The 21,917-nt window shown below is 42.5% G+C and overlaps 1 pseudogene; it reads right to left on the bottom strand.

Moving 5' to 3' along the window:
- Window positions 1-17,984: 17,984 nt before the first annotated feature.
- On the bottom strand, window positions 17,985-18,731 carry LOC138076796 (large ribosomal subunit protein uL30 pseudogene; annotated as a pseudogene).
- Window positions 18,732-21,917: the final 3,186 nt, after the last annotated feature.

Genomic DNA, 21,917 nt, shown 5'->3' with positions numbered 1-21,917 from the left:
ATTCTGCTGATGGACATCTAGGTTGCTTCCATGTCCTGGCTATTATAAACAGTGCTGCAATGAACATTGGGGTACACGTGTCTCTTTCAATTACACTCCAGGTTCTTATGCAATATTTTTCTTTACAGCATCAGACTTTACTTTCACCACCAGACACATCCCAATTGAGCTTTGTTTCTGCTTTATACAAGCCTCTTCATTCTTTCTGGAGATAATTCTCCATTCTTCCCCAGTAGCATATTGGAGCTTTTTCATACTGTTCATGGAGTTCTGAAAGCAAGGATACTAAGGTGATTTGCTATTCTCTCCTCCAGTGGACCAAGTTTTGTCAGAACACTCCACAATGACTTTTCTATATTGGGTGGCCCTGCACAGCAGAGCTCATAGCTTCATTGAATTATGCAAGTACTTTTGCCCCGACAAGAGTGATCCGTGAAGGGGAAGATCTATCATAGAAACCAGCAGTTCCATTCCTGGGCATATATCCTGAGAAAACCGTAATTCAAAAGACACTTCAGTCCAAATTTCATTGCAGTACTATTTATAATAGTCAGGACATGGAAGCAATCTAGATGTCCATTGACAGATAAATGGATAAAGCAAATGTGATACATACAATCAGCACAATATTACTCAACCATTAAAAAGGAACAATATTGGGTCATTTTAAGAGATGTAGATGGATCCTGAAGACTCTCATACAGAGCGAAACAAGTCAGAAATAGAAAGAGAAATATCATCCATTAATACATATATTTGGAATCTAGAAAAAAAAAATGGTAGAGATTAACTTACTTGCAAAGCAGAAATAGAGACACAGGCTTAGAGAACAAATATATGGACAACAAGCAGGAGAGAAGGTGGGATGAATTGGGAGATTGGGATTGACATATATGCTCTACTATGTATAAAGTAAATAAGCAATGAGAACCTGCTATATATTGCAGAAGTCTGCTGTGGTGACTTAGATGGGGGGAAATCCAGAAGGGAGGGGATATGTGTATACATATGGCTGATTCACTTTGTGTACAGCAGAAACTAGCACAACATTGTGAAACAACTATACTCCAATTAAAAAAAAATGACAGGTGACACAGGGTGTCAGTGAGGAAAGTGATTGGGGGAGGGCAGGCTGGAGTCAGATGGGGGAATGAACCCCATAAACTGGCAGCCATCACTTGCTTCTGGCAGGTCAGGAGGGACAAATGCCCAGAGTTTCTGGCTTTCCTAATTCTTCAAGCAAACCTAGAAATCCAGATATTTAAATCCAGATATTTAAATTTATTTAAATCCAGATTTTTAAATATGGGCAAGTCATTCAAAGTTTTAAGAAACACTGTGCAGGATTGCACTGGAAGACCCACAGTGGATCATGGAACTCTGTTATGGGGGGTCAGAGGTGAAGGCTTGTCAAGTGCCTCTCAGCACTTTTCCTTGTGTTAACCACAAGGATGGAACCTGTGCCACCTATACATGTCCTCTACAGAATTTTACTCTAGTCCTCCATAGAATTTCACTTATAAAACAGACCATGAGTGTGGTAGAGGTGTTGGGGTGGGAGGGTCTGGCAAATCCCTGAGGGTAAGCAAGAGAGGGACTCTGGCTGCCATGATTTGGATGTATGTATCCCATATGTTGAAGCCGTAACACCCCTTGTGGTGGCATTTGGAAAGAGGGTCATTGGGAGGTAATTAGGGTTAAGTGAGGCTATAGGGGAGGAAGGATTTTGTTTCTATACTCCTGGGTTTGATAGCTGGGTCTACAAAATAAACTTACAACAGGTAAAAAAGGTATGCAACTTATTAATTTTTAATACTATGTGCTCCAAGCATCACAGGAAAAAAATTAAAGAGCAGTGTGGTTTAAGAGTTTATACACTATTTTAATAGGGGAAGGGGAGGAAGGATGGAAGTCACTGAGAGGAGAGCAAGTGATTTTCAGGGGAGAAGAATGAGGCCCTGGAAGCACTGATGGAGGTGTGATGGTTTGTCACAGTCTGTTTGGTTTGGTGTAACTTTTGGTCCCCTCCTCTGTAAGAAGTCAACTCTCCCTGGTTGATGAAACTCCCAGGGAGGGTATCTGTGACAATTGTGTTTCTTTTGGAGGAGGCTTGGATTTTAGACAGATTAAAAGGACTCAGAGAAAGCCTATGCCTGCTTTTGCTACTTTTCAAATGTCTTCAGCTCAAAACATTCAATACGCCAAGGGAGCATCCTTTGGGGCGATGCATTCTGACCATTCCTTCAAGGCCATCAGGGTGAGGCCTTCATGATAGGATCAGCACCTTATAGGATGCCCTCACCCTCTCCAGCTCTCCTGCCGTTCCTCCATCTGGGAGGACACAGCAGGATGCTGGTGTCTGCCATCCTGGAAGCAGGTCTTAACTGGGCTGGCACCCTGGTTTCAGACTTCCCAGCCTTCAGAACTGTGTGCAATAAATGTCTTCTGAGTCCCTGGTCTGTGATAGGTTGTTACAGTGGTCAAGCTGGCTGCGATACTGCTACAGGCAAACTAGACTCCTTAGGAGAATCAGTCCTGCCATTTCATTGACCATTTCCTTGAACTAATTGTTGAAAACAACCTTTCCTAATGCCAGGAATTATACTTACTAGATTTGCCACTTGAGAAGACTTTTTCTTTACTTTCCTTTGTTAGCTTCCCTTGTGGCTCAGCTGGTAAAGAATCCACATGCGATGCGGGAGACCTGGGTTAGATCCCTGGGTTGGGAAGATCCTCTGGAGAAGGGAAAGGCTACCCACTCCAGTATTCTGGCCTGGGGAATTTCATGGACTGTATATAGTCCATGGGGTCGCAAAGAGTCAGACACAACTGACAGACTTTCACTTTACTTTGTTATTTACTCCCTGAGTCTCCAAGCTTTAACTTCTCCAGTGAGGCTAATTATATTTATCTCTTGGATTGTTGTAAGAATTAAAGAGATAGTACTCATTGAGGAGCTAGGGCTACACTTAGCACATTAAATAATAGCTTGCGTTTGCCCCTCTTGTTATTACTATTACTATGGCTTCTACAGACATGTTTTTTCTATCCCCAAATCTGGAGGATCAATGCCAGAGGGCAGGGGTCTGGGTTCTTTGACTGGCAGCACCGACCATTGTAATTGATATCTTTTACTTGCTTTGCTAACTTAGTGCTACTTTGGAGCAACCGTGGTGTTATTGGTCCTTGTGTTAATTTTCCCGTGGCACTCTGGGAAGAGGACAAAAGGGGCTTCAAAGTATACAGGACTTGAAGGAACCATATATGACAATGATGACTATTTTTGATTGCTCAGTTTCTGGTCTACCTTTGATGGAGCAAAGTCCAGGCTGTCATTCAGGTTCCTGGGGCTAATCTCAACATCAAGTGGGACTAGACGCTGTTTCTTGGTCGCATGTCAGGACTGCAGGCCTTCACCCAGACCTCTGGGTCCTGGTAATGTGCCCCAGCATGTTGGTGCCCCAGGGCCCTCCACCTACCTAGAGAAAACAAAGGCTGAAGGAGGTGGTGAGGGCTGGGAGCCAAGTTCCCAGTATCTAGGGGAAGAATTGCACACAGGATGAGGTCACCTGGGTGGTAATCTCGTGATGCTGCACTGAGACTGCTTTGCCAGCTGGTCCTTGTTAGGATCTGTCCATTATGTGTACTCCAGGGTGACTGCGAGGCTGGAGGGGGAGAAGGGGCTGCCTCCTTGTCTCCTTGGGGGCCTTGGCTCCTGGGGTCACCTTCCAGCTATGCTTCTTTGCCAGAGTGGTGACAGTCCCTCCCGTGGCAGTGGCCACAGCCAGTTTGCAGTTTCCACTGCTCTCAAAACCACCCTTGTCCTTCCCTCAGATTCTCCATTACCACGGAGAGCAGTGCCTTCCTTTGCTCCCAGATGGCAGGGGCCCTCCTGCGGGCTCAGAGACCCCAGGACCACTGACCAAGACTGAGAAGTCCCAATAAAAAGCAAGATGCATGAAAACTATGCATTTAAAAAATTTCCTCAAAAGTCCAACCTTTCTCAAACAAGGGCAAGGTTAGTTCTGTCATAAATTAGGTTTCTTGTGTGTATGGGTCTGTTACTTGATTCTCTCTTCTGTTACTTGATTCTCTCTCCTTTCATTTATCATTTTTCCTGCCTCTTGCACCAATATGTCATGGTCTAATTACTGGAGATGTAAAATAATTCCTAGTATCATATGCTCAGCTGTCTTCTCACCTAATTTTACTCCTTCAGGACTATCTTGGTTATTCTTGCTCTTTTTATTTATGTGCAAATATTAGAAACAGATCAAGTTACACAAACACAACAGAACACAACAAAACAAATGCACATCTCAAATGCTTCTGTGTTTTGATTGAAATGTGTCAAAGACATAAATCACCCGGGTTCTTTAATGTCTTTTGATTAAGTTCTAATTTTATCCATAGAGATCATCTATATCCTCTCTTAGATTTATTTGCATGGACTTTACATTCTCAAGACAATTTTCAATAATACTTGTAAAAGCAACCTTTTAAAACATTTGTTGTTAGTATAAAGAAATGCAATTTCAGACCCTGATCTTGAATTCTGTAATCTTTCAAAACTCTTTTATTAATGCAATAATTCACAAGTAAATTCTTTGGGTTTTCTGTATTATTGGACATATTGTCTGTAAGAAATGACTATTTGGGTTCTTCTTATCCAATCTTCATAGCATTTTCCACCTTGCTTTTATATGCCCGCTGGGGCCTTCAGTATGCTGTTCAATGTAGGTGATACTAGTAAGGCTTTCTCTATTCCTAATCTTAAGGAAACACTGTTATATATGAAGTTCTCATTATCAGGTTGTGTAATTTTCCTTCTATTTCTACCTTGCCAGGCTTTTTTTTTTTTAAATAATGAATACATGCTAAATTTTATCAAATACTTTTCTGCATCTTATAGATAAGCCTGTGACTTTTTCCCTTTGATCTGTTAACAGATGACTTTCATTTATGATTTTTTTAAAAATGGTAAATGAACCTCACTCTTAGAATAAGCTCAATGTGGTCATGATAGATAATTTTCTTATGCTTTGATGAATTCAGTTTGCTAATAAGTTTTTAGGAATTTCTTACATGTACATTCATGAAAAACAGATTATCTGTAATTTTATTTTCTTATACTGTTGTGGTTGGATTCTAGCATTCAGTTATACCAGCTTCATATAATGAACCTACTTTATGAAGATGCTCATTTTCTTTGGAAGAGTCAATAAAATTAGGATTGTGTATCCCTTGGATACTTGGTATAGCTCTGGTAGTCTCTCGGTGGGAAGGTTTAACTGTTTCTGATTTCCTTTTTAGTTATAGGACAACTAAGAATTTTTGTTTTCCCTTTTTCCTCAATATTGGAAAGTTATATTTTTATGATTTTGCATATAAGTTTTCAACCTTATTGGTATAATGTTTCTCATAATATCCTTGTATTGCTTTTTTAATATCTGCTGCATTTAAAGTTATGTTTTCTATTTTACTCCCAAATTGTTTATTCATGTTTTTTCTCATGGTTTTTTTTTTTATTATTATTTTTACCTAAAGCTTTAGGGGCAATGGCAACCCACTCCAGTACTCTTGCCTGGAAAATTCCATGGACGGAAGAGCCTGGCAGGCTGCAGTCCATGGGGTCGCCAAGAGTCGGACACGACTGAGCGACTTTACTTTCATTTTCACTTTCATGCATTGGAGACAGAAATGGCAACCCACTCCAGTTCTTGCCTGGAGAATCCCAGGGACGGGGGAGCCTGGTGGGCTGCTGTCTCTGGGGTCGTGTAGAGTCGGACACACTGAAGCAACTTAGCAACAGCAGCAGCTTGGTTCATTAAATTATATTGAATGTAATATAATATTGTTGTTCCTAATATTAATATTTGGTATTTTAGCTATATATCAAATTAGCATTGCATTCCATTTTGATATGCAGGTTTTCATTATCTTTCAGGTTTAGTGTTCTCTGGTACCTATTATGATCTCTTTGACAGGTGTTATTCAGAAGTATGCTGTTGAATTTACATGCTTGTTCTTGATTTCCAACTTAATTACATTTTGGTCAGAGAATATAGTTTGTAAGATACCAGGATACTAATCATTTAAAAGTAGTTGAGACTTTTGTCTCTCTTTTTTTGTCTTAATATGTGGATGATTTTTGTAAATATACCATGTGCACTCAAAGAAAATATGTATTTCTCAACTGTTGAATGTTATGATTTTAATTATCTGTCCATCTTGTCATCTTTCATCTCCCTCTACCTACCTACACAATTACATCTATCTATCTCTCTATATATCTATCTATCTTCTATCTAATCTCTGTTATATCAAGATCAGTGTGCTTTTCAAATCTTTTCCGTTTCTACTTTATGATTACGGTTATTTGATCTTGCTAGGCCCAAAACAATTGTGTCAATATTTCGTAAAATAACCCTGGATTTGTCTATTTTTCCTGGATTTGTCTATTTTCTCCAAAAATCTCTATTTTTAATTTACATATTTTGAGACTATATTTTTAGATGCATTCACATCTTTAAGTGCTAACGTAGTTTTTGGGGGGAATCAATATTTACATAATTTTTTTTCTATTTTACTGTTATCCTTTCTGTGTCAATGTTTTAGACTTGTTTCTTGTAAACAACATCTTATAAAAAACATTTTACTTTTCTATTTTGACAGTATTTTCTTTTAAATGGAGAATGTAATAAATTTACATTTATTTTGTTTCTGACATAACTGAATCAATTTCTAATAACCTATTTTGTACTTTCTAATTTTCCCTGTTTATTTTTCTTGCTTTCTTTTGAATTGACTGAATACTTTTCTCATTTCATTTTTGCATCTAGTATATAATTTATACCTAGTTAATTTTATATGTGTGCTTATCTTATCAAAGTCAAAATTTATTATTGTCATTTTCCTAAACAATACAAAACCCAAGAATATTTTAATTTTAGCTCTCCTTTGTAAATGTGGTGTTGATGTCCATTATTTCAGTTGTACCATGTTTCTAAGCTCACAGGACATTATTATTATTGTTTTATCAATTTAGATTTTATTTAGATTTACTTACATATTTACCACCTTTTTGCTTTCTCATTTCATATTGCATCTTACACTTTCTGTGTGGGATTCTTTCCTCCATTTGAAGTATTTGGAATTTTAGAATTTCAGTTAGTAAGCATTTCCTTTTTGTCTGAAAATGTCTTTTTTTCCTTATGTTCTTGAACAATAGTTTTTATAATTATACAATTTCAGGTTGACAATTTTTCTCATTGAAAATATTATTTCATTTTCAAATGGTTTCCTTCTTTTTTTTAATGTTGAGAAGTTATCTGTCAAAATAATTGTTCATACTTCTAAATATAATTCATGCTTTCTTTCCCATTACTTCTAATATTTCTATTTGTCTTCACTGTTGGCAATCTGACTATGATGTGCCTAGATGTGGGTTCTTTGTATTTATCCTCCTTGGGAATCTGTGATATTCCTGTGCTCTGAAGATTAGTGTCTTTTATGAATTCTGGAAAATCTCATCTACCTATTGCCTCTTTCCATTTCTCTTCTACCCTTTTAGAAACCTGATTACATATATGTTGGATCTCCTTACTCAATCCTCCGCTTATCATTTGTCTCTTAACTTCTCTTTCCATCTTTTTGTTTCTGTCACTTCCTGGATAATTTTTGCTCAGCAAATTGTAGACAATCCATTGCCTTCTAACTTCCTTTGCTGCTGTTAAGAAGTCAACCACTAGCCCAGCTGTCATTCCTTTGGAAGCAGTCTCTCTTTTTTCTGACTTTTCTGTGGTTTTGTTAGGATGTGTCAAAGGGTGAACTTAATTTTGCTCATCCTTCTTGGTTCTAAGAGGGTTAGTGTTCTCTAAAAGTCTTGTTTTCTGAACTTTGGGTCTGCCTGCCCAGGTGAATACTTTTACTTTCTCTTACCCAGCCAAAGCTATTTCCTAGCAAATAAGCTAGTATCTCTCTGGATCTCTGATTCTTTTCTGATGCCACAGAAATGTTGTTCTTGCTCTTGAGGCTGCTTTCTTCCTTTTGTGCTTTATCTCTCATTATCATATGTTTAGAATAGGTCAGGCATCTAAAAAGGGAAATTGTATCATCTCAACTGGAGTCATTACTTCTAAAAGTGTCTATCTAAAACTATATGAAAATGGTATTAAAATAAAATAAGTGACCCTTTCCTATACTGTGTACATAGGGATGCAAGCTCATGTATGTAAGTGTTTTGTGTTGGTGCATGTTCAAATATTATTTGGTGAGTGTTAACAAATTACTCAAGGAGATAAAGTGATATACCCAGGGAAGGTATTTGCACAGTCTTAACTCCTTTTCCAGAGATAGTATATTCTTCTCAATTAGAGAATTTATGAACTGGTGGGAATTTCCATCACTTTGGCCTGGAGAGGGGGATTCTTTCATCTGGTCCATTTCCCCAAATTGGATTAAGCCACTTCCTGCTCAGAATTCTTAAGGGAATCCCATTGGTGGTAGAGTGGAAACCATCATTCTTAATGTGGCCTTCAAGGCTATTAGTGAGTTTTCTTTTCACATTTTCCAGGACTCTGGGAATATCAGACCCACTTATGTCTGCTCATTTTGTCTCTCCTGGAAATTTCTTTGTGTTAATTCAGTTAACCAGTAACTTAGTAATTCTTACTTACCTCTTCAGAATGACAAGCAGAGCTCCTCCTCCAAGAAGCTCTGCTTGACCAACCCCTCTCTTCCTTTCACCCTCTCTTTCTTTGCTTTTCTTTCTCTTTTTTTCTTCCCCATCCCACTGGACATGTATGGAGACATCCCATGGTCCCTTCTACCTCTATATTTAGAAAGGTGTGTTGCTTTTGGATTCCTTTCTATCACTGTCCCTGTCTCTGTGACCTGCTTAAGAGCAGACCTTCATTTCCATAGATGCAGCATACACACAGGGCCGGGCACATAGGAGATTCTCTGCGCATGCTCTGCGTCTTGGAATGAAGGCACATACTCGTACCGTGGTGTGCAGGTGGCACTCTGCCTTCTCAGAGCCCCACCAGTTCCACTTTGCCAAAGCCAATGAGCAAAGATTTCTGAACTGTCTCATGGGCAACACCATCCCTCAGGATTTCCTGCTATTCTGAGAACTGAGTGTCTGAATCTAGGTAGGATGTTTCTGAAAGGCAGTACCTTGCTCACTTCCATTTGCTTCCTCCCATGCAAACACCCCAGGTGAAGCAGGGAAATTCTAGAGGAAAAGATACCTTAGAGGGTATCTCTGAGAATGCACTTGCTTAACACCAGTTGGAATAAACACCAGCTCAGCAGATAGGGATGCTTATGTGGATGGTCTGGGTTATAGATAAGCTCACTCATCTCATGCCAGATAGGAGGTGTCTTTGGGTATTCTTAGAGCAATCCTCCTCCAAGCCCACACACCGTAGGTTCCCAGAAACCCACTGGAGCTCTTCCATATCAGAGTCATTAGTTTCTTAAAAACTGTGTAGTGACTAAGTTCATGGACTGAGGCCTGAGTTCCAATATTAACTCTACCACATTACACTATGCAATCTGGGTGATCTTCCTCTTGTTTCTCTGTCTCAGTTTCCTCATCTGCAAAATGGAGAGAAAATAGTAACACCTAAGTCAAAGGATCATTGTGAGCATTTAGTGAGTGAATAGGTGGTAGATACCTGGTAAGTAGTAAGTACTCATAAACTTAGAAATAGCCATTGCTCATATTCAGTGCATTATATTGTATCAGACAAGCTATTGCCCTGTCTGTCTTTGTATCCCCCACCTGTTCAGTGAGAAGCTGAGCTGTGTGACCTCTCATGCCTTCTAGCAGATGGGGACCCTGGTTGTCTCTGTCTTACCAGCACACATCCAGGTAGCATTCAACAGTGGGTGGTATGGTTTTCAAGCAGTGCTGCTGAGCGTAGTCTAAATCACTTTTCAGTCACCTTGATTATAGTTTGAGTGATACTCATGTAGTGTTTCTTTGTTTGGTTCTAAAGATTGGTCCTGGGCAGACAGTCTTCACTAGGGGAATTTACACAGGCAGGGCTCAGTGGGCAGGGTGGGCTGTGAAATACTTTGTCTTTATGACAGTGTAACTTCTTGGCTAAAGTTCATTTAATTTATACTACTTTTCAACCCTGATTATATATTTTGGGTAGACAATTTGGAAAAGTACATGATAGAAGGGAAATATCAGAAAACAGAGGCTCTTACCTATTCCGTCTGTGAAGAAGCTCTGCTTCAGGAGCTGAGGTCCTTGGAGAGCATGGGGATGGAGTGAGATGCCTGGTATGCCAACTCTCAGGGACTGTGTGGGCCTTGACATGCTGCATGTGGACTCCGACAGGAGGTAGACAGCAGGGTAAGGGGCCCATCCTGAGGGCAAAGAGCGAGGAAGGCACAGTGAGGATCCGCCCTCCAAAGTGGGAGGCATCTCAGAAAAGCTTCCTTGAGTCCTTTGGAAGTTTCTTTCAGTGATCTTAACTCTGAGCAGTTACTGTTATTAATAGTGTGCAAATGAGCTTTCCCATATTTTCTCTGGCTTTCTAGTGTGCCTGCATTTGTCCTGGGTATATTGTTTATTTTAATGTTTTTCCACATAACATTGCATCATGAGCATTTCCCTAACCTTAAAAATTCTCTGCAATATCATTTTATTGCTGCAGAATATTTAATTGCAAGTCTGCATCGTAATTCTCTTAACATTCTCCTAATGAGAAACTCTTAAACTGTTCTCTATTTTCCTTACTGGAAATAGAGCTATTAGGACCTTTTTAAACTGAAATCTTGATCTGTATTTCAGGATATTTTCTCAGAACAGGCCTTTAGAGGTAGAGTTTCTGCGACAGAGAATGTGAATGTTTACAAGATTCTTGGTACACTGCCAAATGCACTGCCAGAAAAGTGATGGGCAGGTCTGCATTCACTAGCATGTGCCCGTTGGATGCTTAATGACTTTGGACAAGTTTCTTTTAAATAATCTTTGCTTTAATTAATAAGATAAAATGTGATATATATACATATATATGTAAGTATATGTGTGTGTGTGTGTTATATCTATGATTAGCAAAGCAATTGCATATTTTCTTTTCCTCCTAGAATCTTTTTTTTTTTTTTTTTAATGGCAAGTGGATTAATGGTTGGTGAAATAAACAAGTCAGAGAGCTTACTTCTCCTTCCCTGGGGGGTAGATACCATTCGCTGCCAAGAATTCCAGCTCAGCTTGCCTGTTTTTTTTTTTTTTAATTAAACATGTCTGTGGGGGAAAATCCCTCCATAAAAGCAACCAAACAAATCTTTGTGATGGTACATTTCAACAGGGTATTGAAAGGGGTGATAAGACCATGGCAGAGGTCTTCCCTTCATCCTGAGCATCTCTGTGTCCCAGAGATGCTTTAATTCATTCTAACAGTTCTGTGAAAAAGGGCCAGTAAGATGCTTCATCCCTTTTCTACTCATGAGGAGATATAGGCTCCAAGAGGGGAGCCTCACGACCGCTCCATGTCATCTCCTAGGAACCAACTCGTCTTCTTCACTTAGTGACAATCAGCTGAAAGACCTAATGGGTCCCTTCCATTGTCAGACCGTGTCTCTCAGTGTGGGGAAATCCAGTCAGGCTTTTGTAAGAGAGTGCCATCTTTAAATGGCAATGCCTGCCAGGGACAAGAATGGGGTAGACTTTCCCAAATGCCCAGTACTGCCCCGATGTTGGTGTTTATAACCTAGGTGGAGCCTGGCCCCTCTGGAGTTTCTAAGATCCCATTTCTCCTTCTACCTGAGAAATTAGAAGATTAGACAGAAGTGTGCCTATTGGTTTCTGTGACCTTATCTGGACCATGTCTAGTCATTTTACTCGACATCCAGCACAGTCTCTTTTTTGTATCCTAGTCCTAGTGAGCAAGATGGTGTTCTGACCTGAGATGGGTGTCACAGCTGAGCCTTTGCAAATTAATAAAATGAAAAACATCTCACTTCTTTGCCCTCCTGTCTCCACCCTGTCCTCTACCACGCAAATACACCTTAGCACTCTAATCCTGGCTCCTGCCTCCAGGCTCTGGTGCCCTGTCTTCTGGACAGAGAATAGGGATGTATACAGCCTCTCTATTTTCCCCCACACCTGGAAGGATGTGTGTGGCAGAGAGATTTGCAATATAACTTCCTAAAGATCAAAACTTGAATTATGGCATTTCTGACTTCCTTGGGGTTGAAAGTCTAGATAGAATGCTTTCCATGGGTATTGCCAGTGCCATGTAGACAGGCTTTAAGAGGTATCTCTTCCAAATCCTTTGTTTTATTTCCCTTCTGGGGTTCTAGCCTGATATCTTTTGTCCCAGAGGAGCTGCAAATATGTCTCTAGGAAGCTGAAGACCTTGGTTCATTCTGCGCAGACTTTAGTGACAAAGGTGGGGGAAGAAGCTTCATCCATAAAGCCAACACACCTATTCCGAACTTTTGCTCCCACTGTCATAGCCTTCTGGGCCCATGAAATCCCAGGAGCAATGCAGAGCCAGGTGGATTCTAGTTGTGTCTGAACAGGATTTTGCTTCCAACCCAAGGGACTTGTTATAAGGTGCTTCTCCCTATTCAAGCCCCGACAGTTTCTAGGTCATCTTTCTCCCCAGAATACACCTCTAATTCATCTTCAGCACTGGCCACCAAAGTAAACCTGACCATATCTGCACCCTATTTCCTCCTATAAGTCCCTCCAAGGGCTTGCCACCACCTTTGGGACAATATCCAGGTTCCAGGGTATGACAAGCCAGGCCCCTCATTGCCTGGCAGTCCAGCCTCATCCTTGGTCACTTCCACACATGTCTCATGCTCCCCAAAATGGGACAATACACTTGACGTTTCTGGAACCTCTATATTTCTCTGCTTTTCTCACGCCTGCATCTGGCTGACTCCTTCCGAACTAGGCTCAGGATTCCTCCTTCAAAAATCGTCTCCTGACCTCCCACACATCTCTTTTTAAAAACTAAAGTATAGCTGGTTTACAATGTTTTGTTAGTTTCAGGTATACAGCAGTGATTCAGTTACATACATACCGATTTTTCAGATTCTTTTCCTTCATAGCTTATTATCATATATTGAACGTAGTTCCCTGTGCTACACAATAGGTCCTTATTGCTTACCTATTTTATATATAGTAACACTAGTTTATGTTAATTTATCCCACCCCCCTTTCCCCTTTGGTAACCATAAATTTGTTTTCTATGTTTATGAGTTTCTTCCTTTTGATAGCCTTCCACTGTGTGCATTTCACAACTTGAGCTGATTTGATACATTTCCTGTGGTGCTGGGTGTCCTCTGGAGCAAGGGCAGGAATTTGATCACCTCTAAATCTCTGGCGTTGTGCCTGCCACATAGTATAAACTCAGTGGACATTTGTGAATTATTGAAGGTGTTTCACTGCCTGGATGCTGGGGCCTGGATGCTCACCATCATTTTGTCCTAACATCTCCACCTGTCACCCTTAGAAGACAATATCTGATGAACAACAGCTGTGGACTAAATGACCCTTCCCAGGATGGAAGTGTGTTTGCCTCTGAGGCATTGAAGGGGCCCACAGGGTACTTTATCTTGAGAAGGTGAATGTAGAACTCTTCCCTAAGTCTTTTTTGACTTAGAAAAAGAAGTCAATTTAGTTGAAAGATAAGAGTTGGCGAAAGTGTTTGGTTTGAAGTTAGAGACTGGGAGGTCTGCATACGTTGTCCCTGGAGATTTATCACGTTGGCAGGAGAGTCGCTTTCATTACAGGACAAGCTCAGAAACAGAGGCTGGCAAATTCCATCCAACCTCATTACCAAGGCTCTGGATTTATGAATTCACCCATGAACTTGAGACTCCCCACAGTGTCTCCTCTGTTTGTGATAGCAAAGCAGCAAGTATACCACACCTGCCGCCACCTCCCTAATATACATCTCCCGCATATATACCTCCATACAAAGAGGGGCAGAAAAGTCTTCTACCTTAAACTCCCTTAAGTGTCGCAAGAAGTGGAAGATGCTCTCTGGGAATTCCCTGTCTGTCCTGTGGGTGGGACTCTGTGGTTTCACTGGCTGGATTCCCTGATCAGGGAACTAGGATCCTACCAGCCATGCAACACAGTCAAAAAGAAGTGGAAGTTGCTTTCTGATTTGCTGGTGAGAAGGTGGAGGTCTGAAGCTCTAATATTTTGGCCACCTGATGCAAACAGCCAGCTCATTGGAAAAAAACCCTGATGCTAGGAAAGATCAAAGGCAGAAGGAAAAGGGCGTGGCAGAGGATGAGATGGTTGGAACACATCACCGGGTCAATGGACATTAACTTGGGCAAACTCTGGGAGATGGTAAAGGACAGTGAAACCTGGCATGCTGCAGTCTATGGGGTTGCAAAGAGTCGGACATGACTTGGTGACTGAGCAACAACAACACAGGTGAAGGTCTAGTTATTTAGCTCATTGTTAGGTGCTTGTGGATGTGCATGTTTACGCAACTGATAGTATTTACTGAACCCCTTTATCCCAGGCATGGGGTTAGGCAGGCAATGCCTAATCACTGCAGATGGTGATCGCAAACATGAAATTAAAAGACGCTTACTCTTTGGAAGAAAAGTTATGACCAACCTAGATAGCATATTCAAAACCAGAAACATTACTTTGCCAACAAAGGTCCATCTAGTCAAGGCTATGGTTTTTCCAGTGGTCATGTATGGATGTGAGACTTGGACTGTGAGAAAAGCTGAGCACCAAAGAATTGATGGTTTTGAACTGTGGTGTTGGAGAAGACTCTTGAGAGTCCCTTGGACTGCAAGGAGATCCAACCAGTCCATTCTAAAGGAGATCGGTCCTGGGATTTCTTTGGAAGGAATGATTCTAAAGCTGAAACTCCAGTACTTTGGCCACCTCATGCGAAGAGTTGACTCATTGGAAAAGACTCTGATGTTGGGAGGGATTGGGGGCAGGAGGAGAAGGGGACAACAGAGAATGAGATGGCTGGATGGCATCACAGACTTAATGGACATGAGTCTGAGTGAACTCCTGTAGTTGGTGATGGACAGGGAGGCCTGGTGTGCTGCAATTCATGGGATCGCAAGGAGTCAGACACGACTGAGCGACTGAACTGAACTGAACTGAACCTAACTAGGAGATAGTTCTTAGTGGGTCTCTCTCATTTGTCACATCTTGTGAGTGAGGCACAGGCTATATTTTGTTCTGGACCATCTTTGCAAGGATGTTTATAGAGCAAATAGTTTCAGAGGATGGAGTGTGCCTCCCTCCAGAGCAGAGGGTGGGTATGCATACTGCCTATTTTAAGGGATTTAGCCCAGCATTTATTTGCTTTCAGAACTTAACTCACTCGTGTGGACACCCAGCTGTTTGGGACTACCCACATCGCCAGTCAGGACTTGGGGACAAAGAGAATGGATGTTCATGTCCTGAACATGAACATATGTCAGAACATAGCTGTGTTCTGAGTGATGAAGCTCTGTCTCTGACCAAGGACTCCTATGCCTTCTGTCAGCACCTGCAGAGTTGTTATAGGCTGCCTGTTAACTCGAAAGCAGGTAAAATTTCAGTGACTTCATGGTTGCCGAGAAGCTTATCTCCTTATTGAATTTTATATTCAAAACACCATAAAATTCAACTGTCTTTATCTTCATTTAATTCACTGAACAAAAACAGAGAAGTTAAGTAACACTTCCTGGGTCACAGAGCTAGTTCATGTCACAGGGGAGATTTTTGTTCAACTCTGTCTGATTCCAGAACCATACTCTCTCTACAATGTGTGGAGCTATTATACAGCAAACTAAATTGCCTGTGGCCCTAGGCCAGCTAAAATCCTGTTGGCCCTTTAAATCACCCCTGTTGCCATGATGATAAAATATACTCAGCAAGTAGGCAAAGAATTGAGCAGCCTCTCCTCCAAAGGAACATAAACAAGATAAAACATCAGTTCCTCCCATTGCAGAAGAAGTTCTGCTCTAATATTTACACAATTGGCTCCAAGCCTTGACCTACTGCCCTTTCTTCTAGGGAGCGGATGAGATCCATTTCCCACCGGCAGGATGGGTTGAGTCATGTGAAATCCAGACTAAACACCAGCGTAGCTGGCGTGATGGGTGTGCTCAGGGGGTGGCATGTCTCGGCCCCTGGGTCGTGTCCAGACCTTGATATGAGCTTAGAACCCTTGTACATTTCCACAGTGCACTGTACTCATGTCCTGTTGAATCTGCTCATTGCCACATTGCCATGATGGAGACTGACCTTTTCCTCCACGGTTCTCTATTGCCAATGGGACAAAGGCCAGATTGCTTAGCCTGGGTCTGAAGGCCCTTGCTGATCCATTCTTGGTCTGTTGTACTGCTGACCTAAGCCCCGCTTCCCCTCTGAAACCTTTACTAAGTCCATGCTACCCCCCAGGTGGAACCGGCCCCTCCCTACCTGGTGTCCACACTATCTGTATCACTTCTCTTACAGCATCACTACCACTTTTCCATGTACACTTAGGTGCTTACCTCCTCCGCCAAGCCATGTACCCCTTGAGGCAGGACCTATTATATCCAGCTATGTCACTCCCACACTTTGATAGGTACCTCATGCATGCTTGTAGGTTGCAGCTATACTCTCAGACTTACACATACATATATGATCCATCTGTCTCTGGGTCTGAAACATTATCATTAAATATGCTTATTTCGGAATTGAATACTTTTAAAAAGCATAAATCATCCAAGCAGGGAGGGTATGGATAACCTGATGTCATCTAGCTGATCCTTTTCCTCTTGATAAGAGTGAGTTGGGTTCAAGCTTCTGGGGTGTTTGAGGTGTAGGTGAGGTGTGATGGGCCTGAAAGCACTGACTGTCTCTATCTTGTTAATTATCTTGCCCAGGACCAGCTCCTGTGGCTCAGAGCTGCTTCTGGCCTCAGCCGGTCATTCCTCAGCCATTCTTCAGGAAGAATGAAGATGTTGACACAGGACCCCAGGCCATGGCTGGCCATGCCCGTTGGGTGGCAGAGAGCAGGACTGAGTGCCCCCAACTCCCTGGCATTCCTAAGTCCTGCTGCTGCCTGCTTTGCTCCCAGGAAGAGCGCCTGCTGATTCGCCTCGGTCTGTGGAGGGCAGGACCTCCCTTCCCGAGCCTGCTGGTGAGACAGGCCTGTATTCAAATGCTTCATTGGCTGTTAGAAGCTGTGTGACCTGCAGCAAGCCCTTCCTCAGTTTCCACAGGTGGAGAGAGAGGATGAGGCCATCCTCCTGTGGTGTTATTGTGAGGATGAAGGAGGACTATGTGCAGTGAAGCTAGGGTTCACATGGAGTATGAACCCTAGCTCTTCTTCTAGCTCTCTCCTCCATCCTTCCAACACTCCTCTCTTCTTTCCACACCCCCCTCTTCCTCCTTCTGACTGAACAGCCCTTGGAGACTTGGGGTGTGCATCAGTTCAGTTCAGTTGCTCAGTCGTGTCCGACTCTTTGTGACCCCATGAACTGCAGCATGCCAGGCCTCCCTGTCCATCACCAACTCCCAGAGTTCACTCAGACTCACGTCCATCAAGTCAGTGATGCCATCCAGCCATCTCATCCTCTGTCATCCCCTTCTCCTCCTGCCCCCAATCCCTCCCAGCATCAGAGTCTTTTCCAGTGAGTCAACTCTTCGCATGAGGTGGCCAAAGTACTGGAGTTTCAGCTTTAGCATCATTCCTTCCAAAGAAATCCCAGGACTGATCTCCTTTAGAATGGACTGGTTGGATCTCCTTGCAGTCCAAGGGACTCTCAAGAGTCTTCTCCAACACCACAGTTCAAAAGCATCAGTTCTCTGGCACTCAGCTTTCTTCACAGTCCAAGTCTCATATCCATACATGACTACTGGAAAAACCATAGCCTTGACTAGATGGACCTTTGTTGGCAAAGTAATGTCTCTGCTTTTTATTTATTTATTTTGTTTCAATTGTTTATTAATTGACCAGATTACAAAAATAATCCTGGTAGATACCTTAGTTCATCCTTCTAATAAGCCTGTTGATCTGGTCTTTCCTGTTGCCAGCATCTTCACCTTCCACAAAATGGGTGGTCTTTTTCTTCATTCCACCTAGCGGAGAAGACAATTTAAAGGGCCACAGGAAGTTGTTTGCTTCTTTGAAACATTTTCCAATGGTGTAGATCTCATGAATCAGATCCTCCATGCAGATGATTCTGTATTTCCCAAGAGATCAAGCAATCAACGCGTTGTCTGTCAGGGCAATTTGTTTTTTGTTGATTTTGCCATAACCACGCTTGTAGATCAATGCATTTACAGACTTCAGATTTGGGTACCCCCATGCAATGTATGGCTCCACAATTCTCAGCATGTTAATTGATGCCTTGTTGAGCTTCACAAACGTGCCATTGAAGATCTGCCGGAGGCGAAGGAGCTGCAGTACCTTTCGAACCTTTGGGCTCACACCGCTGATACCTCTGATCCTGATGACAAACGCCAATTTGGGTTCCGCAGGTACAGAGAAGTTGCTGGCTTTTCATGCCATCCTAGCCATTCGAATTTCAGTTCTGTACATCTGCCTGTATTCCTTGTGGTAATGCTTAGCTTTTTCATAGATAAGTTTCCTCCTTGCCTTTTGAAGCATCTTTTGGGCAAACTTCTTTCTCAGTCGCTTGATCTTAAGCTCTGCGAAATTCTTCCTCTTTTTCTTAAGAGTTTCTGGCACAGCAGGAACCTTCTTTTTCTTCTCTTCTGTACCCTCCATGGTTCCAGCCGGGAAAGAGGGCGTCTCTGCTTTTTAATGTGCTATCTAGGTTGGTCATAAATTTCATGGCTGCAATCACCATCTGCAGTGATTTTGGAGCCCCCCCCCAAATAAAGTCTGACACTGTTTCCACTGTTTCCCCATCTATTTGCCATGAAGTAATGGGACCAGATGCCATGATCTTCATTTTCTGAATGTTGAGCTTTAAGCCAACTTTTTCACTCTCCTCTTTCACTTTCATCAAGAGGCTTTTTAGCTCCTCTTCACTTTCTGCCATAAGGGTGTGCATACTTTCTCTTATTTGCCGTGATAACATCTGTTGCAGGCCCAATGCAAGGATGCTCTAGTCCCTAATAGAGGGAGGAATCAAAGATAAAGCAAGCATGCTCCCTGACCAGTGGGAACACTATTCATTTGCACACCTATGCATATTGGATGTCACCTGCCTATGCATGTGCCCTTTCTCTCCCTAAATTGCTCTGTCCTTGTGTGGTTGCTTCACCTCTGCAGTCAACCTGTGACTGCTCCCTCCCAGATGGCATCTACACAGAGCCTCCTGGGCTAACCCAGCCTTGCAGCTTCCATGTCACTGAAATAGGAAGACAGGGAACAATCTCTAAAAGAATGACATAACCCTTAAGGACATGACATAAACGGGTTAGAGTCAGGTAGTCCAAGGTGGTGGCAGATTTGACTTCTAGTTGACTGTGAACCTCATTATATGCTCATTGTAATACCTTAGCTAAATGACACACCCACAGGTATCATGACACGTCTGAGGCTGACCATAAAAGGCCAAAAGGTGGGTGTTGGCCCAATTCTTGGAAATCTTTGCCTCTTTCCCAAAACAGTTGGAATAATCCTCCTATTCATTAACCTATGAAATTACCCAGCCCATAAAAACTAACTACTCTATTTATGGGCCTCTCATCTTCTAAGGAGGGGCTTCTCAGGTGGTGCTAGTGGTAAAGAACCTGTCTGCCAATTCAGGAGACATAAGAGACATGGGTTTGACCTCTGGGTTGTGAGTATCCCCTGGAAGAGGGCATAGCAACCCAACCCAGTATTCCTGCCTGGAGAATCCCATGGACAGAGGAGTCTGGTGGGCTATGGACCACCTGAGTCCATAGGGTCACAAAAAGTCAGAAATGACTAAAGCAACTCAGCACACACACACCTTTTAAGGTGACCCATACTCTGTGGAGTGTATTTCTCCAAAGGCTGCTCTCACTTTTTGAGATGGACTGTATTCTGTCTATGGGATGTGTGTTTCTCTAAATAAATCCACTTCTTGCCTATCACTTTGTCTCTCACTGAATTCTTTCTGTGATGAGGCATTAAGAACCTAAGCTTCATTAAGTTCTGGGACCAGATGTGATCTCAGTTAAAAGACAGTGGTTCTAATCCCCATCTGGGTTGTGTGGCTTCATCATTGCTTCTGATTCCGGCTGGGCCTGGGGCCTATTGGCCTGGGGAGCAAGATGTGCTTCCATAAAGTTTTCCAGGACACTAGGTAGGTCAGAAGGATGAGGCTGAGGGGAGGGGATTGAGGAAGTGAGGGGACAGGAACCCAGGTCCTATGGGCCAGTTCACGAAGTTGCAGTCAGTTTAGGCTTCCTGGGGCTGTGGGATGAGGGGTGATGAGCATTCCTCTTCCACACAGGCACCAGCCCTCATGGAGAACCAAGGGCTCATTTTTCTCCTGGAGCCTTCTTAAAGGAAGGCACTTCTGAAACTGAGCAGGACCCTGTGGGGTTCCTGAGCACAGATGCCTTTCTGTGTCCCCCATTTCTTGTTTATAGGGAACACACTCCAGGCTCCATGACCTTCCCTGAGTTCCAAAATGCAGGTTCAGTTACTGATCAGGGGAGGGAAGGGATGTGGAGACACAGAAAGAGCAGCCAAGAGACAATAGTACAGCCTTTGGGGCAGGGTCCTGGTGCCACCTCAAGGGATACACATAACAATACTTTTGAGCTCTTTATAGAACTAAGACCCTCAACAAATGGAAGGTGAACTACCTGATGAAGCTTCTTCATTCTAGATTGTAGGTCACAGTTTGATAACCGAGAGAACCATAGAAGCTCAACAAGACATCACCTGAGGCCAGATTAAGGAGTGCAGGCCCTGCACACACTCTGACCTTTATCAGCAAGTACTGTCTTGAATCATTTCTATAAAACTCCTCACTAAATCCCTCTGGATTGGGACACACAGTTTTCAAGGGCACGAGCCTGCTGTGTCCCCCTTTGCCTGGCAAAACAATAAAATTATTCTTTTCTACTTCACCCACATTTTGTCTCTGAGATTGAATCTGGCACTTGTGCACAGAGGCCAGGTTTTTGGCATCACTTGTATGTGTGGGTTCTGGGTGCTTTTTCTGTGCCCACTGGATGGTAATCTGTGTTCACATTCCTTAAAGATGAGGCCATGTGCCCACATATTCTCAAAATCCTAAAGTGATGACACAACAAGAAGGGATATAAGAAGTCATTTAGTGTTTCCTAAAAGTGTTCTAAGGAATTCTTGGTCCACAGTTTGCAAGAGGTATTCTGGGAAGGAATGGGGTTTCTGACCAAATACATTTGGGCAGTGCTGCCTAACTCTCCCCGCCTGTCATGCATAGGCTGGAATACTGGAGATGACAAGGGGACTTACACTAGTTTAGCTTTCTTTAAATAGACCATTTTCCAAACCTATCTGCACAGAACAGCTTTTTGGTTTGGGCTGTTTATAGCTGCTTTGCCAAGGTGGTGTTTGGGACATGGATACAGCCAAACCCTTTATTATACAGAAGAGAATGTGGAGGACCAGTGAGCTTGGGTCACCCAGGGAAAGGCCTCAGCTTCAGATCAAGTCTCTCTCATCTCTGCTTCTTTCTGTTGTGACTTCCAGCTTCCTTAGATGGTGGCCATTCCTGCCTGAGCCTGGATCCCATAATTCCCCTAGGGAGAATCCTGCAAGATCTTTTTGCTGACTCCCTGTGCAGATGACTCAGCCTTAAGAAACTTGAGCTCTGGGGAGTTCCTGGTTGCCTGGGCCGCAATCTTTTACCTTGGAGCTTCATCTCTAAATTAGTGATTGCTGAGCTACTGGGACTCTTAGAAAGACCCTCATGCAAGAAGATGGTTAGTAAGTTCACTTTAGCTCATGGTTACTCCTGAGGAGCCACATCTACTTCTGCTT

Source organism: Capricornis sumatraensis, chromosome 3 (genome assembly GCF_032405125.1).
Source record: "Capricornis sumatraensis isolate serow.1 chromosome 3, serow.2, whole genome shotgun sequence".
Taxonomy (NCBI): Eukaryota; Metazoa; Chordata; class Mammalia; order Artiodactyla; family Bovidae; genus Capricornis; species Capricornis sumatraensis.
The sequence above is the reverse complement of the archived record's forward strand: the minus strand, read 5'-3'. Positions and strand labels throughout refer to the sequence as shown.